At 39.1% G+C, this 20,521-nt stretch overlaps 1 pseudogene; it reads left to right on the plus strand.

The window, feature by feature from the left end:
• The window catches only part of LOC102870140, a 5,781-nt pseudogene extending 2,684 nt beyond the window's left edge, over positions 1 to 3,097 (plus strand).
• Positions 3,098 to 20,521: the final 17,424 nt, after the last annotated feature.

The following is a 20,521-nucleotide window of genomic DNA, read 5'->3' on the forward strand; positions in this document are numbered from 1 at the left end:
AATCTTATATATATATCACTTATATTTCCTTGTAATTAAGTGTTAAAAGTTGTTGGAAAACTTTTTTTACACTTTTAAAAAATATTTTACAGAAAACAGTGACAATATTTAATATATCTAATTTGAAATGTACAGATTGATATTAATTTAAAAAGATATGGTAAACATAAGTTTCACATGCTTTAACTTAATTTCATTATGTAATGTTCTAACTTGAACAAGTGTGGCTATAAAGGGACCACACAGGTGTGGCCATATCTGACCTCTACAAACCCAACAAGAGGGAAGTTCCCCCACCTGCAGCATCCACAACACAAAACCACCTCTCATGAGGTCAGGCATGCCACTCATACTCCCCCACCTCTTTCTTCTAATTCCAACAACAATTTTACTGTTCTACTGAGTCCAAAATCCACTGAAATACCTAAAAGAGCACACTGAGCCATACTCATGATTATAGGTTTTATTAAAGAAATAAAAAATCTCTTTTTCAAGTTTCAGCAGAATACACTCATTCAAGACAGCTGCCAAAATGTGCTCTCAGGAACTTCAGCCTTCAGCCTCCCAGCTTTAGGTCAGTGTTCATTCTTAGTCTTGCCAATTGTGGCTCACTCTTTCCCTCTTCCTAAGTCCTCCAATAAATTTTGGTGAAGTCTTCTAGCTCTGATTCCATGAGGTAACAATGCCAAGGTCAGCTCTGTTTCATGTCATGTCTCTGATTTTCAGCTGTGGCTGCTACTGGTGCTCCTAGTCTCAGTAGACCCTGGTCTCAGTAATGCAGGAATCTTTGGCCCCAAAGAACATGCACTTTGTATTCTCTGCTTCTTTGCTGGTCATGAGATTCCCCAAATCTTCCTCAACTGGCTCAATTTTAAGGCAAAACTAGCCAAACCCACATGGATAGGCTACTCCAATAGGGACACATTCTTTGTTTAACCCTGGCCATCCACTTGACAAAGTCAGTTAATGGCTAAGAGAACTATTAACTGTGGCTTTTTTCATGCATTTCTACATACTGAATATTGCAAACCAGTTTCATCATGTTTTCTTCTTAATTAGTGAACACTTCAAAAACTATATACACAATGTTGTTGGTATTGTTATATGCTATCAAGTCTCCTGCAGCTCATAGCCATCCTGTGTACAATAGCTCTGAAACTTGCCCTGTCCTGAGCCAGTCTCAGGACACACTGGACTCTGACTCTCCCACCCCCATTTCCCCAATTACTGTGTCAATCCATCTCATCTGGAGTCTTCCTCTCCTGTGCTGTCCTTCCATTCTTCCAAGACTGATGTCCTTCTTCAAGGACTAGTTGTTCCTAGCCACATGCCCAAAGTATGTAAAAACAGAACTTCAAAATCTTTGCCTCTAAGGAGGGAGGAAAGTTGGTTTCATTATCTCTAATACAGAGTTGTTTGTTTAGAAAGAATTGTTGGAGAAGTTTTGTAAACTAGGCCAGGTAATGACTGTGGAACAGACAATTAACTATTTATATTCATGTACAAACTGAAGCTAAAGAAAATGAAAACAAATCCACAGGAACCAAAATGTGGCCTTGAGTCTATGCTACCTGAATTTTAAAACCATCTGAGGAACAGGTTTGAAGACTTGAACACTAATGAATGAAGATCCGATGAGCTGTGGGAAGAATAAGAAATGACATCTGTGAAGAATGCAAAAGGTCATTACAAAGACAAGGAGGAAGATAAGACCTAGAAGGATATCAGAGGAGACTCTGAATAGGGCGTAGACTGCCAGGATGCCAAAGCAAAGGGAAGAAAACTAGAAGTTAAGGAGCTGAACAGAAGATTTCAAATGATAGCTTGGGTAATCAAAGTAAAGTATTACAATGAAATGTGCAAAGACCTGGTGTGACAAAATCAAAAGGGACAAACTCACTTGACATTTCTTAAGCTGAAGAAATTGAAGAATCGATTCAAGCCTCTAGGGATAATACTTATGGAAGCTATGGGTAGAATACTGAATGATCCAGGAAACATCAAAAAAAGATGGAAGGACTACAGAGTCACTATGCCAGAAAGAATTGGCTGACACAGAAGAGTTCATGAAACAGCATATGATCAAGTGACAATGGTGTGCTCACTTTAGGAGCACATATACAAAATTAGAATGATACAGAGAAGATTAGCGTGGCCCCTGTGGAAGGATGACACACACATTTGTGAAGCATTCTGTAATTTTGGATGTGGTGAGGAAGGAGTCTGAAAGATGTGACTGTCTCCAGGGCTTCCAGCTGACCCACTCACTGGGTGATGGTACAGGGTCTAGGGTGATGGGCACACTGCTCATCAGCAAGATCAGGAGGAGTACCCTGACCGGATCATGAACGCCTTCAATGTCATACTCTGTCCAAGGTGTCAGACACTGTGGTTGAACCCTACAATGCCACCCTCTCTGTCCACCAGCTGGTGGTGAACACAGATGAAACCTACTGCATTGACAATGTGGCGCTGTACTATATTTGCTTCCATACCCTGAAACTGACCACCCTAACATATGGAGACCTCAACCACCTGGTTTCTGTAACCACGCATGGAGTCACCTGCCGGTGTATCCCAGGCAGGCTATACTGAGTTCTGACTGTGTCTGAGCTCACTCAGCAGATAGTCTCCTCCAAAAACCAGGATGGCCACCTGTGACTTGCACCATGGCTGCTACCTAACAGTGGCTGCCATCTTCGAGGAGGTGGATGAGCAGAATTTACTTTCTGTAAGTTGAACTTACAGAACAAGAATAGCAGCCTCTTCGTGGAGTGGATCTCCAACAAGATGAAGACAGCTATGTGTGACTTCCCACCCCACGGACTCAAGATGTCAGCCATCTTCAATGGCAACAGCACAGAAATCCAGCAGCTGTTCAAGTGCATTTTACCAAACTGAGAGGTTCACCAACCAGGTCATGTTCTGGCACAAGGCCTTCCTGCAATTGTGCACTAGCAAGGGCATGGATGACTTGGAGTTCACTGAAGCCAAGAACAACATGAAAGACCTTATGTCCAGGTACCAGCAGTATCAGAATGCCATGGCCAACAAATAGAGAGAGTTTGAGGAGGAGGATGGTGAGGATGAGTCTTAAATTCAGAACTGAAAACAGATTGTTGTTAGGTACAATCAAGTTGACTACAATTCATAGTAACTCTATGACAAAAAAGATCTGAACCTTCTTCTATCCTGATGCATCCTCATGTTTCCTGACACACAAAAGCCTATTGCAGCAGTCACCTTGTCAATTGAGGGTCTTCCTCTTCTTCACTGAACCTCTACCCTTCCCAAAATAATGTCCTTCTCCTAGTAACATGCCCACAGTATGTGAGGTGAAGCCTCATCATCCTTGCCTCCAAAGATGGCTGCACCATCTCTAAGACATAACTGTTTGTTCTCTTAGCCATTCATGAGATGCTCAGTGCTCTTTCCCAAAATCACAGCTCAAAGGCATCAATTATTATTCTGCCATCCTTACTCATTGTCCAGCTGTAAGATGCATAGCAAGTAATTGGTAAGACTATGGCCTGAGTCAGTCTCCCCTAACCCTCAAAGTAACATCATTAATCCTCAATTATTCCTTTGACACGGAAAAATTTCAGAAAGTACCATATGAACAGGAGCCAGTAGTAATGGAGGAAGCAGAAGTTGCATTGATGACATTGGCAAAAAATAAGGGCCCAGGAATCGATGGGATACCAATTGACTTGTTTCAATTAACAGATGCAGGCTTGGATGTACTCACCAGTTTATGCCAGGAAATTTGGAGAACAGTTGTCTGGCCAATGGATTACCAAGTGTTCATATTTGTTCCTGTTCCCAAGAAAGGTGATACAACTAAATGTGGAAACAATTAAGAAGTATCATTTATATAATATGCAAGCAAAATACTGCTGAAAATCATTCAAAAGTTCCTGGAACCTGCAGAAGTTCAAGTAGGAAAGAGATATTGTTGATGTCAGATGGTTCTTCACTGAAAGTAAGGAATACTAGAAAAATGTCTATGTGTGCTTTATTGACTATGCAAAAGCATTTGACTGTGGATTATAACAAGTTATGCTTGACATTGAGAAGGATTGGAATCCTAGAGCACTTGATTGTATTCATGTAAAACCAATACCTAGACCAAGAGGTTGTTGTGGGAATAGAGCAGGGGAATACTGTATGATTTGGAATTGAGAAGGGTATACACCAGGGTTGTCTTCTCTCCCCATACTTATTCAATCTGTATGTTGAAAAAATTATCCAAGAAGCCTGATTCTATGAAGAGGAGTGTGGCATCAGAATTGGAGGGAGACCCATCAATAACCTATATTATGCAGATAACAACCTTGCTTGCTGAAAGTGATGAGGACTTGAAGCACTTGTTGCAGAATATCAAGAAATAGGTCTGTCTTAATGTCAAGGAGACAAAGATTCTTACCATCAGATATATAGGCAGCATCTAGCATGATGGCTAGAGAGGAGATTGAGACTTTTAACAGTTTCATCTCAATTGGATCTACAATTAACACTGTTGGTAACAGCAGTTAGGAAATAAGGAGACACATTACACTGAAAGTATTTGTAGTTAGGGACTTCTCCAAATTGTTGAGGAAAACAGATTAGTGAAGAATTTAGTTAAGAAGCAAGGGGAAGGAGGGACATACTGGTGAAATCTCTTGGAAGTAGAAAAAAAAGATGGTGTATTCAGATACGTGCTGACTCTGGTGATCTTCAGTGCTTCTAGTAATTTTTTCCCTCCCTTTTTTGTAATACTGATTATTTCAATGTAACATTAGCAATATATCAGAACTACTGTTGTAATGGCTAAAATCACATAAATATCTATGTCCTTAAAAAAGAGAAAAAGAGAGAAGAGAGAAGAAAAGAATAAGAGAGAGAGAGAGAGAGAATGGTAATGAATGAGGTTGCTCTGAAGAAATAGGGGTGGGGAGGCCCCAGGGATTGTTGGGACATATTTCAACAAACTGATGCTGCCCTGAATGTGCTCACCAAGATGTGCCAAGAAATCTGGAGAACAACTTCCTTACCAATTGCCTGGAATGGATTCATATTATTTCCCATTCTAAAAATGGTGATCCAACAGAATGTGGAAATTACCTAACAATATCATAGGCAAGCAAAATCCTGCTGAATATTATCCAAAAACAACTGGAACAGTATGTTCTCCTGCACAACAACCCTAAACCCTGCTATCCCTTGCCAATTCCATTGTCTCCAACACATCTATCTCCATTAACTCAGTGACTGAATCAAGATCACATAGAGGGTCTTCCTCTCATGCGCTGTCCCTCCACCTCCCAAGTATGACGTCTCTCTCTAAGGACTGGTCCCTCCTTGCAGCATGTCCAAAGTATGACAAACAGAGCTTCAGACTCCTTGCCTCTAAGGAGCAGTCTGGGTTCACCTTCTCCAGGATGAACCTGTTTGTTCTCCATGGTATGGTCAGTACTCTTCTTCAGCATCACAGCTCAAAGACATCAACTCTCCTTCTATCACCTCTATCCATTGTCCAGTTCTCTGATGCATAGCAAGTAATTGCAAAGACCATGGCCTGTTTCAGGTACACCTTAGTCTCCAGACTGTCATCATTGCTCTTCAATACTTTGGCGAGATCTCTAACAGCAGATTTTCCCAAAACAAATCTCAATCTCTTCTCCATCTATCATGATGCTGGCGATCAGCCCAGTGGTGAGAATCTTTGTTTTGTTAATGTTGAGGTTCAATCCATATTGAAGGCTGCAGTCCTTGACCCTCTGCAGCAAGTGCTTCAAGTCCTCCTCAGTTTCAGCAAGCAGGGTTATGTCATCTGCATAACACAGACTGTCTACCTCCAATTCTGATACCACACTTCTCCTCATAGAGCCCACCCCTCTGGATAATCTGTTCTGCATATAGATTGAAAATATATGGAGATAGGACACATCCTTGACGCACACCCTTCCCAATTTTGAAACATGCAGTGTTTCCTTACTGTTCTGAGAACAACCTCTTGGTCCAAGTGTAAGTTTCGCATAAGCACAATCTAGTGTTCTGGGACATCATAGCAAAGTGGGGGAGGGGAGGCAGCAAGATAGATCTTTGCTGAAAGCAGAGAGTATCAGAGGAATGTCTGTGTTTCATTGACTATATAATGACATTTGACTGTGTGGATCACAAAGAAAAAGTTGTGTCTAATTTTGAAAAGAATGGATATACCCAACCACCTGATTGTGCTCATGCAAAACTTATACTTGGACAAGGAAACAGTCATCATAACAGAGCTAGGCAAGACTGCATATTTCAAAATCAGAACAGTAGTGCATCAGGATGGTGTCCTGCCTCTATATCATTTCAATCTATATGAGGAACAGATCATGCAGGTGGCTGGAATTTATGAGGAAGAATTTGGCCTCAAGATTGGAGGATGACTCATCAACAACCTCTGTTATGCAGGTGGCACAATCTTGCTTGCCAAAACTGAGGAGAACATGAGGCAGAAGGTCACGGACTGTAGTCTTCAATATGGATTAAAGCTTTATATCAAGAATACATGGATTCTCACCACTGAGTTCTTTGGAAGCACCATGATAGATGGAGAAAAGATTGAGATAGTTAACAATTTCAATTTGTTCAGACCCACAACCAACATTCTTGGCACAAACAGTAAGAAAATCAAAAGATAAATTGTATTGAGAAAGTCTGCTTTCAGAAACCACTCCAGAATGCTTAAGAGCAACAATATCAATCTAGAGACTAAGATGTCCCTGATCCAGGCCATGACTTTAACAATTACTAGCTATACATCAAAGAGCTGAACAACGACTAAGGATAGCAGAAGAAATGATGCCTTTGAGTTATAGTCCTGGAGAAAAGTATTGAACATACCGTGGGCTGCTAAGAGAAAAATAAGTCTGTCCTAGAGAGGTTGAAACCAGGTTTCTCCTTGGAGGCATAGAGTTTGAAACTCTATCTGACATATTTTGAACATGGGGGAAAAACATCATGCTTGGAAGAATGAATGGACAGTGCAAGAGAGACCCTGGATAAGATGGGCACTGACACAGTAACTGGGATAATGAGGTTAACTGTGTCTGAGTCAGTGAGATTATCTCAATGTAGAAGAGGGTTCAGAGCTATTGTGCCTAATGTTGTTGAGGCACGGAAAACTGAATGGCTCTTGACACCAAAAATATATTCCTGTAGTTTTATTATCAAGAAGTCAGGAGTTATTTTACTACTGATTTTGCACTTTAAATTTTGATGTTTCTTTAAAAATGATAGTGATTGCTTTTCATATCACTTATTTAATATTTTTTTTTTCTTTTATCTTAAGAAATCAGAATCTTTGTGATAAGCTGACTATAAAGTACTATATTGCTGCTACTATTGTGATTTTTACATTACTTTTGATCAAAAATAATTTTAAATTTTCTGAATTATTAGCATAATATGCTGCAAAAAATATACTTGGACCAAGAGGCAGTCATCAGAACAGAGCAAGGAAAAACTGTATGGTTCAAAATTGGGAAGGACGTATGCCAGGGATGCATCCTGTCTCCATACCTTTTCAAACTCTATGCTGAACAGATTATCTGGGAGGCTGGGCTCTATAAGGAGACATATGGCATCAGGATGGGTGGAAGATCTATCAAAAATCTGCATTATGCAGATGACACAACCTTGCTTGCTGAAACTGAGGAGGACCTGAAGCGCTTGCTGCAGAGGGTCATGGACTGCAGCATTCAATATGTATTGAGGCTCAATGTCAAGAAGACAAAGATTCTCACCACTGGACCAGTTGGCAGCACCAGGATGGATAGTGAAAAGATTGAGATTGTCCACATTTTAGTTTGCTAAATTTGGCTCCACAGTCAACACTCTTGGCACCAGCATCCAGGAAATTAAAAGACATATTTGTTGCTATTCCAAAGAAAGGTGACCCAACAGAGTGTGGAAACTATAGAACAATATCATTTCTTTCACATGCAAGCAAGATTCAGCTGAAGATTGTCTAAAAACGACTGGAACAGCACATCAGCAGAAAACTTCCAGAAGTCCAGGCTGGGTTTAGAAGGGGTTGTGGTACTAGGGATATTGTAGCTAATATTAGATGGATATTGGTTGAAAGCAGGGAATACCAGAGGAATGTCTATCTGTGCTTCATTGATTATGCAAAGGCGTTTGACTGTGTGGATCATAACAAACTGTGGCTGACTCTCAGAAGAATGGGAATCCCAGAAAACTTGATAATGCTAATGCGAAACTTATACTTGAACCAAGAGTCAGTCGTCAGAACAGAGCAAGGAAACACTTCATGGTTCAAAATCGGGAAGGGCATACGCCAGCGATGTGTCCTGTCTCCATACCTTTTCAAAATGTATGCAGAACACATCTTCTGGGAAGCTGGGCTCTATGAAGAGAAATGCGGCATCAGGATTGGTGGAATTATGCAGATGACACAACCTTGCTTGCTGAAACTGAGGAGGACCTGAAGCGCTTGCTGCTAAGGGTCAGGGACTACAGCCTTCAATATGGATTGAGGCTCAATGTCAAGAAGACAAAGATTCTCACCACTGGACCAATTGGCAGCATCAGGACGGGTGGTGAAGAGATTGAGATTGTTCATAGCTTTAGTTTGCTTGGCTCCACAATCAACACTCTTGGCACCAGCAACCAGGAAATGAAAAGACGTATTGCCATGGGAAAGTCTGCTGTTAGGGACCTCTCTAAAGTACTCAAGAGCAATGGTCTGTCTCTGGAGACAAAGGTGCGTCTGGTACAGGCCATGGTCTTTTCAATCACTTATGCATCAGAGAGCTGGACAATGACCAAGGAGGATAGAAGGAGAATTGATGCTTTTGAGCTTTGGTGTTGGAGAAGAATGCTGAAGGTGCCATGGACTGCTAAGAGAACAAACAGATTCTACTGCAAAGGGTTAAACCGGGATGCTCATTGGAGGCAAGGATTTTGAGGCTTCACCTGACATAGTTTGGTCATGTTGTAAGGAGAGACTGGTCCTTGGAGAGGGACATCATGCTTGGGAGGGTGGAGGGCAGGCACAGGATGGGAAGGCCATCTGGGAGATGGATTGATTCAGTGACTGGGGCAATTGGGATGAGTGTGTTGAAGGTGATGAGATTGGCACAGGACAGAGCAGAGTTTAGAGCTGTTGTACATAGGGTCGCTATGAGTCACAAGCAATTCGACAGCACATAACAACAACAACATTTCAATGGGAAAATTTGCACTTAGGGACCTCTCCAAAGTACTGGAGAGCAATGGTTTCTCTCTGGAGACTAAAGTGCGTCTGACACAGGCCATGGTCTTAACAATCACTTTTTATGTGTCAGAGTTGGACAATGACTAGGGAGGATAAAAGGAGAATTGATGGCTTTGAGCTGTGGTTCTGGAGAAGAGTATTGAGGGTACCTTGGACTGCTAAGAAAACAAACAGATTCTCCCTAGAGAGGGTTAAACCGGGCTTGTTCCTTCAAGCCAAGGATTCTGAGGCTTCGTCTGACATAGTTTAGACATGTTGTAAGGAGGAGCCAGTCCTTGGAGAGGGACATCATGTTTGGCAGTGTGGAGGGAAGACCCTCTATGTGGTGGATTGATTCAGTGACTGGGGTAATTGGAATGGGTATATCGGAGACAATTCAATTGGCACAGGACAGAGCACAGTTTAGGGTTGTTGTACATAGGATCGCTATGAGTCAGAAGTGACTCGACAGCACATAACAACAATGACAACAAACTGCAGCTATGTGAAATCCCTCCTTTATAAAATACTTAAATTCATATATATTTGTTTATATTTTATGGTTAATTAGCAAGTTAGTAGGAAATAATGTAATCTAGCAGATAAAATGAAAATTTATGTTATAATTTTTTCCATCAATTTAGTTCTATTTACACAAGTATAAATATTTAATTATAAATAAACTTATACATTCATATTAGAATAGTTTAAAACCCAAATTCTTCCCATTAAGGAAGCTTATATGTTCTAACCTTTTTAATAATAATAATTTTAATTCCTCAATGGTCCAATGGTGCTTAATTTTATAAAACATAATGCATAGAAATGATTATATGAAACACAACATGAATGAAGAATAGTGTCAAATACAATGTATATAAACTTTGTAAGCAAACCAATATACATTTTTTAAATCGAATTTACCAATAATTTATATGTAAAAATCATCTGTCAAGTAATTTAAAATGTTATCCACTCCTTTATCAAACATATTGATATTTTATAAACAAATTTGCATTCACATAAGGCACTGATAATATATAGATTATAAATGCATTACATTTTCTATTCTCAGTCCCTGATACCTGGAGATATTATGTTGTGTCAAGATTCAACTGGCAAGAAATTAACCAAAACCAATTATACAAATTAGTTAATACATGGAGGTAGAACAATTGAATTTTGCACAATCAATGACTTACTAATTGGAAATACATTTTATAAGAGACGTAAACACAGGATATACACATCGATTTCACCTGATGGTATGCATAGGAATAAGATTGATTACATCTGTGCAAAGAACCGATGGAGAAGCTGTGAAATCTAGTTCAGGAGCTGATTGTGGCACAGACCACCAACTAATCATATGCAAGTTCAAGCTGAAGCTGAGGAAACTTAAACCATACCCACGGGAACAAAAATATAAGTTTGCGTCTATCCCACATGAATTTCAGAACCATCTCAGGAACAGGATTAAGGCCTTGAACACTAATGAGTGAAGACCAGATGAGTTGTGGGAGGATATCAAAGGTATCATCCAGGAAGAGCGCAAACATTCATTACAAAGAGAGAGGAGTAAGAAAAGACCAAAATGGATGTCAGAAGAGACTTTGAATATTGCACTGGCGTGCAGAGAAACCAAAGCAGAAGGAAGAATTTAAGATACTAAAGAGCTGAATAGAGGATTTCAAAAGGCAGTGCGGGATGAAAAGGCAAAATATTACAACAAAATGTGCAAGGAGCTGGAGTCAGAAAAACAAAAGGCTGAACTCACTCAGCATTTCTTGAGCTCAAGGAACTGAAAAACAAATTCAAATCTTGAGTTTCTATAATCAATGATGCTTTAGACAGCATAGTAAATGATCCAGGAAGCATTAAAAGAAGATGGAAAGAATATAATGAGTCACTGTATTGAAAGGAATTGGCAGACACAGAAGAATTTCATGAAACAACATATGAACAAGAGCCTATGGTGATGAAGGAGGGTCAGGCTGCTTTGAAGGAAATAGCAAACAATAAGGCCCCAGGAATAGATGGTATACCAATTGATATGTTACAGCTAATAGATGCTGCCCTGGATGGGCTCACCAAGTTGTTTCAGGAAATCTGGAGAACAACCACTTGGGCAATTGACTGGAAGAGATCTATATATGTTCCCATTCCAAAAAAGGGTAACCCAACAAAGTGTCCAAACTATAGAACAGTATCTTTGATTTCACATGCAAGCAAGATTCTACTGAAGATTAGCCAAAAACGACTGGAACAGCACATCAGCAGAGAACTACCAGAAGTCCAGCCTGGGTTTAGAAGGGGTCGTGGTGCTAGGGATATTGTAGATAATGTCAGATGTATCTTAGCTGAAAGCAGGGAGTGCCAGAGGAATGTCTTTCTGTGTTTCATTGATTATGCAAAGGCATTTGACTGTGTGGATCATAACAAACTGTGGCTGACTCTGAGAAGAATGGGAATACCAGAACACTTGATCGTGCTAATGCAAAACCTATACTTGCACCATGAAGTAGTGAACAGAACAGAACAAGAAAACACTGCATGGTTCAAAATTGGGAAGGATGTATACCAGGGGTGTGTACTATCTCCATACCTTTTCAATCTGTACGCAGAACACATTATCTGGGAGGCTGGGCTCTATGAGGAGAAATATGGCATCAGGATCGATGGAAGATCTATCAAAAATCTGTGCTATGCAGATGACACACCTCGCTTGCTGAAACTGAGGAGGACCTGAAGCGCTTGCTGCAGAGGGTCAAGGACTGCAACTTTCAATATGGATTGAGGGTCAATGTCAAGAAGACAAAGATTCTCACCTCTGGACCAATTGGCAGCATCAGGATGGATAGTGAAGAGATTGAGATTGTTCATAGCTTTAGTTTGCTTGACTCCACAGTCAACACTCTTGGCACCAGCAGCCAGGAAATTAAAAGACATATTGCCATGGGAAAGTCTGCTGTTAGGGACCTCTCCAAAGTACTGAAGAGGAGTGATATCTCTGGAGACTGAAGTGCATCTGATACAGGACATGGTCTTTGCAATCACTTGTTATGTGTCAGAAAGTTGGACAAAGACTAGGGAGGATAGAAGGAGAATTGACGCCTTTGAGCAGTGGTTCTGGAGAAGAGTAATGAGGGTACCATGTACTGCCAGGAAAACAAACAGATTCATCCTGGAGAGAGTTAAACCAGGATGCTCCTTGGAGGCAAAGATTCTGAGGCTTCGTCTGACATACTTTAAACATATTGTAAGGAGGGACCAAACCTTGGAGAGGGACATCATGCTTGGTAGGGCGAAGGGACAGCGTAGGAGGGGAAGACCCTCTATGAGGTAAATTTATTTAGTGACTTGGTTAATTGGGATGGGTGTATCGGAGACGGTGAGATTGGCACAGAACAGAGAAGAGTTTAGAGCTGTTATACATAAGATTGTTATGAGTTGCAAGTGACTTGACGGCACATAACAACAGTTAATACATAAGGAAACAAAATACTTTTAATAATTAAAAGTGCAGAGTTTAAAAAAATGTTAAAAGACGGTTGTTATTTACCATTGAATCCACTATGACCTATAGTGACCACGTGAACTCTATCTTAAACTGTGCCATCCTAAATGTCCCAGCTCATTGTTGCAATCACTATGTCAGTCTATCTTATTGAAGATCTTCCTCTCTATGAGAGTTTAAATTTTTCTGTAAGACGTCTTTTTTGGAGGACTAGTCTCTCCCGACAATGCGCTCAAATTATATGACAAGAAGTTTTAACTTCCTTCCCCCCCCCTTTGTACTGGTTTTCTTACAACATTTGTACACATTGTTCACACTATTCTTCATTCACATTGTGTTTCATGCAGCCATTCTCACCATTCTCATGCATTATGTTTTATAAAAATGACCATTGAACCTGCCCAATCTTACCCTTTCTTTCCATATCCTTCCTGTTTACGTGTCCCCCCCCGCAACTATCAAACTATGAGACCTTGTGATTTCATTCCTACTAATTCTTAGCCCTCCCCCGTTGAGCTCCCAGGCATGTTTTACTAGTTATTCATGTATTTCTACAATAATGGTCTTATGCAGTATTTGTCTTTTTAGATTGTGTCGGTTGACACAGCATAATGCTCTCCAGGCTCTCCCAAGTTATGTAGTATTTTTTTGAAATTGTTACTCCTGAGTGCTGCATAGTATTCTATTGTGTGAATGTACCATAATTTCTCAATCCATTCAGTTATGGTTAGACATTTGGGCTGTTTCCATATTCTTGCAATGGTGAATACAGCTGCTATAAACATTAGTGTACTAATCTTGGTTTGTTCTTAGTTGTCATTTGTTGTTGTTGTTGTTAAGTGTCACTGAATCGTAGGTGACTCATAGCGACCTGATGAGTGAAAGACCTGGACAGTTATTTAACTTTCATCCTTTCTGTAGGTTCATAGGGTTTCTGGAGACAAGCTATTAAGGAAGTGGATGACACTCCTACTTCCAAGCTTGTTTTAATTGGGGAACTCCACCAAACACTGTCTACCATGGGTAACCATTATCACATTTGACACACCAGTGTCACAGTGTTTATTTAGCTTCACAGCAACCATGAGTTGCCTCTTTACAGCAAATGGAAAGACCAGGGCTATACAACCTAAAAAAATGAGAAAAACGAATTAAAAACAGGGCTGAGAACTGTGGATTAAAGCCACCCACCTTTGGCTTTGTAGCATCACTTTCTGTTCACTAGGCCAACTGAGCTCTCTCTTTGTTGTTGTTGTTTTTGTTGTTGTTAAGTGCCATCGAGTCATTCTCATTTACTTAGGGTATATTCCTAGTAGTGGAATAGCTAGGTCATATGAAGTTTCTGTGTTCAACTTTTTGAGGAAATGCCAAACTGTTAAAAAACTGAGTAAAGCCCCAAAGCATAAAGTTTATAAGAGACAAACTGGGACCAAGCTTAGAAGGCCTAATCTGTGGTATAAAGAAGCTGCCAAGTACATCCAGAAATGCACAATCTGGAGAGGATAAAATTGATGAATGGGACTTTCTAAAGATTAAATCTCTGTGTTCATCAAAACCCTTTTCCAACAAGATGAAAAGAAAGCCTACTGACCAGGAACAAACATTTGGCAATAGCATCTCAGACAAATGTCTCATAACAAAAGTTTAGAGAATACTCCTGGACCTCCAAAAGGAAAAGACTGACAATCCAATTACAAAATGTGCAAAAATCACGGAAAGGCTTTTAACAGGAAAAGACATTCAGGTGGCCAACAGACACATGAAGAAATGTTCAAAAGCACTGTCACTAAGAGAGATGCAAATCACAACCAAAATGATATACCATCTCACCCTAGTAGTAGTGGCAAAGTTTATTAGGAGAGTAAACAATAAATGATGGAAAGGATGTGGAGAATTGGAAACAATCATAAACTGTTGGTGAGATTCTAAAATAGTTTTACCTTACTTGACACCAAGAGGCAACCTTCTTACACTTTCTCCAAGACAGGATTGTTGTTTTAACGGTCCATGAAATATTCGGAGAATAGTAGTGGATTAGTGGGAAAGGATTTGAGTCATCAACCTAAAAGATTTGAATCCACAAGCAGCTCCAAGGAGATAAATGTGCAAATTCCTTCTTGCACTTACAGACCTTAAAAATATATTTGCAGGTTTGTTATAAATGAGTTCAAACTTGAAATGGCAATTACAACATTCAATACTCTAAACCAACAACACAATTAAAAAGCATCAATTTTTCTTCTATTATCCTTATTCATTGTCCAACTTTCAGATGTATAAAAGCAATTGAAAACACTATGGGTTGGGTCAGACACACTTTAATCTTTAAACAGACAACACTGCTCTTTAGCATTTTGGAGAAATGTTTGACTGCAGATTTTCTCAATGCAACATATCTTGATTTCTTTATGGCCACTACATGGGTACTGATTGTGAGCCTATTTTTGAGTAACAGAGTGAAAGATATTATTCCTTCAATAGATTAATTTGAGGTGTTGCTGAAGAAAGTAACTTTTTAAAAAAAACTAAAGATTAAAAAAGGAATTCCAAAAGAGCATTTTAGAAATTGCAATTGTTTCTAAACTTTTATTAGAAATAAATTTATTTTGATGTTGTTGTTGTTGTTGTTATGTGCTATCGAATCAACTACGACCCATAGCCACACTATGTACAGCAGCTCTGAACCCTGTCCTGTCCTGAGACAGTCTCTCTAATTCTTGCACATCAACCCCCTTTGCCCAGTCACTGAATAAATCTTTCCCATCTGGAGTCTTTCTCTCTTGTGCTGTTCCTCTACCCTTCCAAGTATTCTGTCCTTCTCCAAGGTCTGGCCTCTCCTGGCCATGTGCCCAAAGTATGTGAGATGGACCTTCAAAATCCTAGCCTCCAAGGAGAAACTTGATTTCACCATCTCCAAGACAGACCTATTTGGTTTTTTGGCAGCCCATGGTACGTTCAAGAGTCTTCCCCAGCACTGCAATTCAAAGACATCAATTCTTCTGTCATCCTTAGTTATTGTCCAGCTCTCTGATGTATAACAAGTAATTATAAAGACCATCACCTGAATTAGGTGGATTTTAGTCTCTACATTGACATCATTGTTTTTCAGTACCCTGGAGAGATATCTCTGACAGCAGATTTTTCCAATTAATTCATCTTTTGATTCCATGACTGCTGGTGCTATGAGTGTAGCTTGTGCAGCTGAGCTAGCTGTAATTGCTAACAATATCAATCTTTCCTCCATCTCTTATGGTGCTGCCAATTAGCCTAGTTGTAAAAATTTTTATCTTTTTTTCAATTTTTTAGGTTTTTAAAAAATTATTTTTATTGACATTTTAATGAAACATTACAGAAAACTTGGATTTCCATTCCTTCATGGTTGCACATTTTTCTTTCTACCCTCCCTCCAGTTCACTTTTCTCTTTAAAAAAATATTTTTCTTGTTCCACAATTTCCTTCCTCCCCCACCCCTCCAGCCCACTTTGCTATGCATTTCTTATTCTGGATTATTGTCATGCAAATAATATCTAATCAGTATGTTTTTCAAGTTATGTCACAGTATTATTTACAGCCAGAAAGCCAATGTCAATGTCAATGTCAACGTACACTTGGCATTGCAATAAACACTTTTTCTTTCTCATAAATTTGTGCAATTTTTCTAAATTTATGTGAAAGTATCATGTGCATCTTACCTTAATTCCAGAAGAGATATCTGGACACTTTCATATTTGGCTTCATAGAAATCCTGTCACCATTAAATTTTTGTCCTTAACTATATTTGACAGATGTAAGAGAAAAATAATAGGCATCCAATAAAATCTATGAAAGAGAAATAAGTAACAAATTGAATAAAAAATTAATACAAATTATTTGTTGACATTTTACCTATAACTGAAAGAAAAAGAGCAAAAAAAGGTCAGGAAAAAAGAGCAAATATGAAGATTTTGAGAAAGAAATGAACAAGAAGAATTCAAGAAATGAAGATTATGTTTTGCGGCCATGTGTGACATAACTTAATCTTGAATTGTTCTTAATTAAATTTTAGAAAATTCTACATCTAACATATAAAAAGTATTTTGGATGAGAATTACACTAAAACCTAGATTAACATATAGTGTTGTGTAATAAATGCAATTTTCAATGTTTCCATTATTGGACCAGTAAATGAGATGATAATTATGAACACTATGTAGATAATAAATATATCTTTAATATGATCCTGAATTTGATGTCTCAATATTTTCTTTGTAGATTAAAATCTGTAATAGATATTACATATTAAATTCTAATTGTTTATGTTCTATTTTAAAATAATTTTACTAATTCTAAATTCACAAATTATTTTGTAATATTTTCTTTTTATTATATAGAACACAAGTCATACACCATTAGATTATAATTTCTGGTTTATTTCTTAAATTGAGAATCTATAAAATCATCTGTACACAGATTCTGTAGTTTTAATTGTCGTATCTCATTGACTACTGACTGGAAATGATTGACAGGTATGAGATTTGGTAGCACCTTTCTATATCCCCTTAGGCATAGCTTAAGGAAGCTTCAGGTGCCTGTGGGAGTCCCAAAATAGTTGAGGAGACCTCCAAACTCTCTCTACCTTTACTACTAATTTTATTGTTGTTGTATCAGGACTTGGCCATATGTATATCTTGTTTGACCTGGATATATTGATTTACTTAACTGATGTCCTTGGGGCAATTTCTGTCAATTAAATGAACATGCTAGCAACAGATTAAAAAGTAATTAGACATTTGATTAATTCCTTCTTTCACTGACTGATGTGTGAATTCACCCATAGTTTATCAAACTTCTTTCTATTGCATTGATATAAACCATGGAACCTGGCTGTTTCAAATCAATTTCTAGCAAAGTTTATTCATTATGACTTATAGAAAAACATTTAATTTCACTGACTCCCTGTCTTCATCTTAAAATGAAGATAATATTTCTATTAACCCAAAGTATTACCTTTTTAAAGATAGCAAACAGTAAACTATTTTCAGAAGTTTTGCTTTAAGAATTTTGGCAAATATGTGACCACCCAAAATTAGAATATAAAGAAACTCCATAACTAAACAAAGCTCTTTCTATTATCACTCTGTATGCATATCTCCCCAAGTCCACCAGTGATTTTGAAGATTACTCATCTTTTTTTATTTTACTCTACAAATTTGTATCATTGAGAATATCATATGAATGTAAAAACATGATATTTAATTTTTGAGAATGGTGTTTTTGTCTCAGTATATTGACTTTTGATACATATATAAAAGATAAGTTGATTTCTTCAAGGTAAGTATTATTTCATCCAGCAATAGATAAGTATTATAGTCTAAATATCATTGCTTTTATTTTAATCAGCATCAAATAAAATTTGCACATGAGCAGTTTATGAACTGTTCTTTGATTAGTCCCTGGCATTGCCATGATGGTTGGTAGTAAGCTTCTTCATTGTCATAACATGTTGTTGTTGTTATGTGCCGTCGAGTCGCTTGCGACTCATAGCGACCCTATGTACAATAGCCCTAAACTCTGCTCTGTCCTGTGCCAATTGCACTGTCTCTGACACTCCCATCCCGATTATCCCAGTAACTGAATCAATCCAATTCATAGAGGGCCTTCCCCTCCTTTGCCGTCCCTCCACCATCCCAAGCATGATATCCATCTCCAAGGACTAGTCTCTCCTCACAACATGTCCAGAGTATGTTAGATGGAGCCTCAGAATCCTTGCCTCCAAGGAGCCACCTGGTTTAACCCTTTCCAGGACGAATCTGTTTGTTTTCCTAGCAGTCCATGGTATCCTCAATACTCTTCTCCAGCACCACAGCTCAAAGGCATCAATTCTCCTTCTAACCTCCTTGGTCATTGTCCAACTCTCTGATGCATAACAAGTGATGGCAAATACCATGGCCTGTATCAGACACATCTTAGTCTCCAGAGAGACACCATTGCTCTTCAGCACTTTGGAGAAGTTCCTAACAGCAAACTTTCCCATGGCAATGCGCCTTTTAATTTCCTGGCTGTTGTTGCCAAGAGTGTTGACTGTGGTGACAAGTAAACTAAAGCTGTGTACAATCTCAATCTCTTCACCATCCATCCTGAAGCTGCCAATTGGTCCAGTGGTGAGAATCTTTCTCTTCTTGACATTGAGCCTCAATCCATATTGGAGGCTGCAGTCCTTGACCCTCTGCAGCAGGTGCTTCAGGTCCTCCTCAGTTTCAGCAAGCCGGGTTGTGTCATCTGCATAACGGAGATTGTTAATAGACCTTCCACCAATCTTGACCCCACATTTCTCCTCAGAGAGCCCAGACTCCCTGATAATCTGTTCTGCATGCAGGTTGAAAAGGTATGGAGATAGGATGCGTCCCTGGTGTACGCCCTTCCCAAATTTGAACCATGCAGTGTTCCCTTGCTCTGTTCTGACGATTGCCTCCTGGTCCAAGTATAGGTTTCACATTAGCATGATCAAATGTTCTGGGATTTCCATTCTTCTCAGAGTCAGCCACAGTTTGTTATTATTCACAAAGTCAAATGCCCTTGCATAGTCAATGAAACACAGATAGACATTCCTCTGGTATTCTCTGCTTTCAGCTAAGATCCGTCTAACATCAGCTACAATATCCCTAGTACGACGACCCTTTCTAAACCCAGCCGGGACTTCCGGGAGTTCTCTTCTGATGTGCTGTTACAGTCATTTTTGGATAATCTTCAATAAAATCTTGCTCGCATGTGAAATCAGTGAGATTGTTCTATAGTTTCAACACTCTGTTGGGTCACCTTTCTTTGGGATAGGAACAAATCTCGATCTCTTCCAGTCAGTTGGCCAAGTGGTTGTTCTCCAGATTTCTTGGCACAACTCGGTGAGCACGTTCAGGGCAGCATCTGTTAGCTGAAATATGTCAATTGGCATACCATCTATTCCTGGAGCCTATACAATCTATCTGCGTGTTCTCGCTCAACCATGTGGCCTAGGAAAGCCATTCTGAACAATAAACCCAATATACCACAATCTCTATGCATCTACCTATTCTGGATATGTCATATTAGTGAGCTCATATAATATTTGTCCTTTTATGATTAAGTTGGAAGAAACCCTCTTTTTCCTCTTTTTGGCTCTGGTTGTTGGTGCACATGTTAGAATGTATTGGTTTTCCCTGGACTTCCTTGTATGCGTATGGGTATTATCCTGTCATTCACAATATTGTATTTCAAGACAGATCTAGAAATCACTTTTTTAACTGTGAAAGCAACTCTATTCTCCCCCACCTTTTCTTCTCCATCATAGTAGATCATAAGATGGTTTGACAAAAAAAAATGCCCCATGCCAGTCCATCTCATCTCACCAAATCTAGTATGTCAATATTTATGCATTCCATTTCTTCCTTAACAATATCCAGTTTTTCTACGTGCATGGTTCTCATATACCATGTTCCAATTACTTGTGTCTGTATATAACTGTTTCTTCTCCTTCTTTTTTTTATTTGTTTTACAATAATTTTAATGAACATTTACAGAAAATTTGGATTTCCATTCATTCATTGCTGCACTTCTTTACTGGCCCAGCCCTCTCCCCCATCCCAGTTCGCTCCTCTCTTTCAAAAGTAAAAGAAAGACTCCCTCCCTGGTACACAATCCCCCTGCACCCTCCCACCGTCCCAAGTACACTCCACTATGCAACCTTAATTGTGGACTCTTGTGATAACCATAATACCCTACCATACATCGCTTTTAAATTATTC

The sequence above is a fragment of the Elephantulus edwardii genome, unplaced genomic scaffold (assembly GCF_000299155.1).
Source record: "Elephantulus edwardii isolate Elephantulus edwardi_28Jun2011 unplaced genomic scaffold, EleEdw1.0 scaffold00069, whole genome shotgun sequence".
Lineage (NCBI taxonomy): Eukaryota > Metazoa > Chordata > Mammalia > Macroscelidea > Macroscelididae > Elephantulus > Elephantulus edwardii.